Here is a 7,469-nt window from a genome sequence, read left to right on the forward strand (position 1 = left end):
GCCAGTGTTGTCCAAACTTGGCCACTTTAAGATGAGTGGACTTCAACTTCATGGCTGGCTGGGGAATTCTGGGAGTTGAAGTCCACTCATCTTAAAGTGGCCAGGTTTGGACAACACTGGCTTAAGTTGTCCATTAATATCCTTTAAAAAAACAATTGTGAACTTGAGACTGACGGGGGATGGATCCCTGCTATAGTTCAGGAAGGGTCCAAAAGATATTTATTTATCCAGCCCTTTACAAAAGCTGTTGTTGGAAAGAATAGGGGCCTGTACAACTTTTTCTGAAGTCTGTAAAGAACATTTTGGTTTAAACCTCAGAGTCTGTGGTTACATTTTGGAATTCGGACTAGCTAAAAGGAAGACTTGAGTCAGCTGTGATTCAAACTCTATTGGCCTGAAGAATGGGGGAAGTGATCTTAGCATTTTTCATATATTGCTATATTTGCAATACACCCCCCCCACTTACCTCATAGAATGCAAGACTGGATGACATCCCATAATGGAGTTGAACATTTTGTTTCACTTCTTCCACATCAATATTTCATAAGACATATTTATTTTTTGTTTATAGCACGTGATGCTTTTTATTTTTATTTTTACATCTCTCAGGCCAATGATTTTTCTCGTGAGCTTCTTGTGGAGTATCTTATTGTTAAAACTAACAATTGGAGGAAATAAACCATCAAGCATTGCATAAAAAACAGTAAAACAACTGAACATTAACAGCCTTAAAGTCGAAGTTTGCCATGGGATTGTCATAGGGAAGAAAAAAATGCCATCCAAGAAAAACATTTGTGCAGGGAACAAAATGGAAACATTTAACTCTGGTGAGACTTTCTTTCTAGGCCAAAGGATCCCTTTTTGCAGTTCTAGATTCCCATTGGCTCTCAGGACAAGATGGGTTAGACTGGGAACTTGTGAAATCAACAGCCTGATGGTGTCCAGATGTTTTGACCTTCCATTCTTAGCAACCCTGACCAGAAGATTCAGCGGAAAGGAATTGTGGGATTGTATTCCTACACATCTGGATGTCCCCAGATTTTCTATTCCTCTTGTAAAAATTTGGGATGAGCTTTTAGCTTCTTGATGTAATGCAACGTTTTTTAGCGTAGCCAGTGGTGGTGAAGAATGCTGAGAATTGTAATTTAGCAACTTCCGAAGAGCCACGTGTTCAAACCCATATACAGTAATAAAACAATTGGTTGGAATCCATCCAGCATGACATGTTTCCTTCTCTCCTTCCTTCTAACACATTTTAATACTTCCTTTCACCAAAATAAATACCAGAAGTGTTATAGTTGGATTAAATTCCTTGAATAGAAGAATAAATGGAAGTGCTTGTTTAGCTTGGTTAAGTTTCTTCTTCCCCAATATGTTAACACTCCCCCCAACCTGACCCCTTTCTTCTCAGAATTTCAGTCACGCTGAGTCAGTTTGGCCTTAATGGACCCCACCCGGAAGGGGGTTGCAGGATCTCCTTGCCACCAGCCAGACATCTGGCAGAAGAATCTGATGGTATTGTAAGTAGGACAGCAATGGAAAGGAAGGAAGGAAGGAAGGAAGGAAGGAAGGAAGGAAGGAAGGAAGGAAGGAAGGAAGGAAGGAAGGAAGGAAGGAAGGAAGGATCCAAATCTACAAAGGATGCCCATATCTTTAACCCTATGGTCCATTCTTTTCCTCATCCTTTCTTTCTTTTTTTCCCTTTTGTTTTGGAAAGCATTCTTGCTACATTTCAACAGGGGAGGGGAAAAACCCAGGCTGCTTCTGATGTTCCAGACCTACAAATTCCAGCTGCCTCAGCCAAGAATTGCAATGGATGGTGGGAGTGTAATTTAATGGTTATTTGAAGGACCGTTTTTTCCCAGTTTCATCTGCCTAACCCACCAGATTAGGAAGACAGGGTATGTTACGGGTCCCCCCCCGCCCCCCATTAAGGAGGTCCATCTAGTGGGGCCGAGAAGAAGGGCCTTCTCTGTGGTGGCTCCCTCTCTGTGGAACCTCATCCCTGCAGAGATAAGACCCCCTTCCACCTTGATACTCTTCCAAAAGGCCCTGAAGACATGGTTTTTTGCCAGCGGGCCCGGGGATCCCAGATTGATATAGAACCCATCAAGTAGTTTGTCTGAAGGTATTATCACCAGGGGGTGGGCGTATAGTGGGCTTCTATTTGGGTTTTAATTTCTGTAAATCACCCGGAGTCACCATGAGTTGGGCAGCCATATAAATTGCTTTAATAAAATAAAATAAAATAAAATAAAATAAAATAAAATAAAATAAAATAAAATAAAATAACAAGATCTGGAGGGCCATCTATCCATGCTGGATGCCATAGAGCCCCATCCAACTAAATAAATAAAAAGACAAATCAACATTGCTCATTCACAGGGTTGTTGTGAGCACAGGAAACATCTGGGGAAGGGTGAAGGAGTTGCACACCCCACCCTGGAACTCCTTTGCAAGATAACTTTATGTAATGTAACGAAATGATCTTAAATTTGATCTGTCCTTCCATGCCTATATTTTACACACACAGTTACAGTAGAAGTATTGGGACTTACTGCACTTGGTAACTCAGAACACCTGAATTGCACTCGTTTATGGCTTAGTGTAATTTGTGAAGCCAGAGACCGTATTTTGCAAATCATGGTTTGCAGGTGACATGTTAAGTGAGCCAACTGAGGACTTTTTAAAAACTATGATTAAACAAGCCACGGTTGGACATGTTGCATGAACCCACTGAGTGGCAAGAAGTTTATGGGGCACTACTATCTGCCATTCACACACACCCCTCTTCCAGCTGCTTGTAACCTTAATGATTTGGGTACGTTCGTTAATGGTTTGATGAGAGATGGTGGGAAGGCTTATCAAATTTGTATGTGACACCAAATTAGGTGAAATAGCTAACACCTCAGAAGACAGAAATAAAACTCAGATGATCTTGTTAGGTTGGAAACAAGGGTTGAACATAACTGAATGAAATTTAACAGAGGCAGGTTAAAAGTTTGGCATTAGGAAAATGATTGAATACAGAGCACAGAACAAAGAATACGACTTGGCAACAGAAGTGAGAAAGATCCTGCAGTTGTAATTGATTACACACAGGATATGAGACAGGAGTGTGATGTGGTTGTAAAAAAAACCCCTCAAATGTAATTTTAGGCTCCATCAATAGAAGTAGTTTCCAAATCATGCTGTGTTGCAGACCCCACCTTGAATGTTATGAGTATGATGTCATGTTCTGGGCACCATACTTTAAGATGGACTGAAACATCCTGGAACAGGTTAGAGAAGGACAGTGAGGATGATTGGGGTTAGGGTCGGGGTCTCATAAGGGTCTTACAGGATCATCACAGCATCACCCAGCCATCACAGAAGTGACTTAAAGCATGTCTTCATTACTACTGTATCAGCACAATGGGGGCTGGATCATGCTAGAACAGGGTTCCTCAACCTCAGCAACTTTAAGATGGGTGAACTTCAACTCCCAGAATTCTGCTGGCTGGGGAATTCTGGGAGTTGAAGTCCACCCCTCTTGAAGTTGCTGAGGTTGAGGAACCCTGTGCTAGAAGACAGTATACGGTGGTGCTTAAAAGTCTGTGCACCCTTTTGAATTTTCAATATTTCTGCATAAATAAGACCTAAAATGTAATCTGTTCTCCACACTGGTCCTAACGCTAGATATAGAGAACCCAATTCAACAAATGAGTCAAAAACATTATACTCGTTCATTGATTTATTGAGGAAAATGCTCATCCAAAGCTACATATTTGTGTGTGGCAAAAGGGTTCACAAACTTTTCAGCGCCACTGTAAATGCCAGGTGGGGAAATAGATCCTACATCCTAAAAGGAAAAGATGAAACACAACAGAGAAATACTGAAGAAACGGTGAACGGTTAGCCTTGAGAAGAGAAGACGGAGGAGTGATAGGATAACACTCTTTATCTGAAAGGAAGTGTCATGGAAGAAGAATTTCAGAGAATTTTAGAAATTCTCTTTAGAATTTCAGAGAAACAGAACAAGTGGATTTATGTTACAGCAAGGGAATACCCAGATGTCTATTCCTCAGTGTTTGCTCCTAGTAAGAATAATTCAATACCAAGGCCGGTTTGTAGGAGAAGCAGAGAGTTTCCCATGGCTACTGATGGGCAAAGAGGGGCTGGCAAGCAATCTGTTGGAGACTGCTGGATTTGGATTCCTGCAAACAGCAGGACGTTGGAGTCAAGAGCCTGAAACACCCCCTTTCAAACTTGTGATTCCATCATTCTAGATTCTCTGAGTCAGCCCTTTAGGCTCGCAAGGAACATTCCAAGTCCTGAAGTCACCGGGATGGGCCGGGATGTTGAGCTGCATTATTGCAGGTATGTGACCTGGAGTAACGATATAGTACAGGTGTGAGCGGAGGTGTTTAATCCCCTCTCCACTACCAGGAATCTAGAGAATCACCACTGATACTAGTGGGTTTCTTAAAATCAAATTGCCCTTTCTCGCTGGGCCTGATTGCAAGAATTAGTTAACATGGATAAAATTAGCCTCGTCAAGACAGAGCAAAGAGCCTTCTAATTTTGCTCCACTTGTCTCATCTGAGTTCTGGGCAATATGGTTGTTCCTCAACCCTTTTTTCTTATTCTTACAATAGCAAGGTACATAGGCAGGGGTGTCCACAGAGATGGGATAAAAAAAAAAAACAAGATGGCAGCCATGACAAAAAGGGGCAGGGCTTCACTCACATGATGGTGGCTACCCTCTTGCGGACACCCCTGTATTTAGGGCTTGTTAATACATGGAAATAATCTTCCATGCAATGACAGTTATAGGTAAAGGACTTCTTAACAGAAAAACTTTTAAAAATACATGGAACCATGAAAAATGCCTGGGTACCATAAAGTATTCCTTTTTTAATAAGAATTTTATTAAAAATTAGTGTCAACAACAAAAACTAATAAAGCTAAAAAAAAAAATAAAAAGAATAAAAAGAAAAAGTAGAAGGTACAGAAAAGAAAAAATAGAAAAAAGAAAAGAAAAAATAAGAATATAGTAAAGAAAATGAAATATATAAAGACATGATTTCCCCCTTTAGCACAAGTGTAAACAATTTTAGTAACTTACCACCTTCTCTTAAAATACAACAAATGATCTCTTCTTTCCATATCCCATTTCTTATCTATAAACAAATCCTTAAAGCCTCATTGTTCAGTCCTGATCAGCAAAAGTCCGTTAAGGGTTACCAGAGATAACAACATACCATCTATTTTTAACCTTGATCAAATAAACCAACTTTATATTCCTTCCTTTTACTTCTAACAATCTTTAGTCCCTTCAAAAACTGTCCTAGAACTTGATTTCTTTTCATTTGTCCCTTCTCATGAGATTCTTCAAAACTTTAACAGTTCTCTTTTGTAAATTCAATAGAGGAAAATTATCCAGGTCACTCTCTTGGTTTGTTATTTGTATATCCGTTTTAATTATTAAGACATCAGCCAGCTTTATTTGTATATCCAGTGTAGTATCTTTTTCCATGTCATTCTTGTAGCCTATCATTTTTAAATCCACTTTCAAATCAATCTCAATCTTGTCAGGTAAAAATTGTCCCTCTTCCATAACATCTTTTAAACACAGTCTATCTATAGAGGCAGACACTCTTAAAATTTACTTCTGGGTCCATTGTTCAAAAATACCCTTCAAAATATGTCCAATGTTAAAATATTTTGCTTCATTCTGTGTTTGTAAGTCAAGTTTCAGTGTTCTCCTTTAATTGTAATCTTTAGTTCCTTCTGGTTCCCTTAGTGTCCAATCTTCAAAGTCCCATCCTATCTTTTTTTTTAAGTATTCAAAACAACAGGAGGTCCTCCGATGAGGAACCTACCAAGCCTTAGAATTGGGTTGGGTTTCAGGTCTAAGAGGGAGCAGGCTGGCCAGCCCAAAATCATGGTCCCAAACTTTCAGGGGATGAATATTAGTGTGGCAGAAAGCCAGGGAACAAGGGGTTGAGCTCAGAAAATGTAGCCATTTGCAGCATCTGGCCAGAGAGAGGGAAGAGGAGCAATTTCATGGTCAACCTTCCCCCACTACCAAGTTACAATGTTCTCCACCCATTATTGAATTGGCAGAAAACTACAGCAGCTGAGATTTGAGTCCCCATCACCAATCTCTATTCTGATTTGGTTTCCTCTCTACTCCCTCCCTGCTAGCCCCCTAATTTCTCTTTAAGGTGATGGATGACCAAGCCTAACAGATTCTACCCTCCATGAACAGAGGTGTCTACAGGATCTGATTGTTTTGTCCAAATGATAAAAGCAATGCCCTGCCATCATGAGGCATGTTCCTCCCCTTTCGTACATATATGTGACATCACATGCTATAAAAGGGAAGAGCTTGAGATGGGATGGCAGGGTACTGTTTTTGTCATTGCCCCCCTGACCCCCCCCCCATCTTGGCATCTCTGGCCTTGGATCTGCTCTTGGACAAAGGCAATTTTATGGGGACAAGGCAGAAAAAGAAGATTGCTGGGACAAATTTGTGATGTGGTTAGTAGCACTTTGTGACTATAGGTATAGTTTGGATTGTCCCATCTGGAGAAGTGGAATGGAATAGAAAAACTAAAACAAAACAAACCAGCCAACACCATTTGCCTTTCTAAAACCTTTATTGATATTGGTTTTATGAGCAAAGATCTCTTTGAGCTTCAGATCTATCCCCTTTTGAGACAACACCAGCCCAAAGTCAACTGAGGGTGAGCAAAAGAGTATGGTGCAATAAGGACATGCCAGAGATGTTATTATGAGGCTTACATTCAGTCATGGAGAAGAACTAAGGCAGACTTTCTCAGCCCGCCCCCATTCTGATGTGTTGGAGTACAACTCCCATACTCCCCAAGCATGGCAAGCCTCATAACACTTCTCATTGTTTAGAGCCAAGCTACACATTTTGGCTATGTGATTATTTAGTAAAAGTATTGATTGATTGTGTTCAATCAGCGTTGATTTTTAGCAACCATATACATGTGGTCTCCAGGAGGATCTGTCTCCAACCTGGTCCTTCAAATCTTCCAGTCACTGCTGTACCCATCACTGCTGTAATCAAGTCCCTCCACCTGGCTGCTGGTCATCCTCTTCTTGTTTCCTTCCACTTTTCCCAGCATTATGGATTTCTCAAGGGAGCTGGGTCTTTGCATGTTGGGTCCAAAGTAAGATCATTTGAGCCTGGTCACTTGTGCCTTGAGTGAGAACTCTGGATTGGTTTGTTCTATGATCCATTGGTTTGTTTCCGTGGGATTCTCAGGAGTCTTCTCCAACATCAACATTCAGAAGCATAATAGTAGAAAAAGTAGTAGGATTTAATCTGGGGTCTTCCCAGTGCCAGCAGATCTATCAGAAGGTGTGCCTTTTAATCAAGGGCTGTAGGCTTGTGCAAATTGTGTGAAATCAGATTTGAATCATTCATTCAGGAAAACTGAACGGATTTGGGAAGC

This window comes from Python bivittatus, unplaced genomic scaffold, assembly GCF_059951505.1.
Source record: "Python bivittatus isolate LINGU-HERP-01145 unplaced genomic scaffold, Pbiv_v1 ctg000310_np1212, whole genome shotgun sequence".
Classification (NCBI taxonomy): Eukaryota; Metazoa; Chordata; class Lepidosauria; order Squamata; family Pythonidae; genus Python; species Python bivittatus.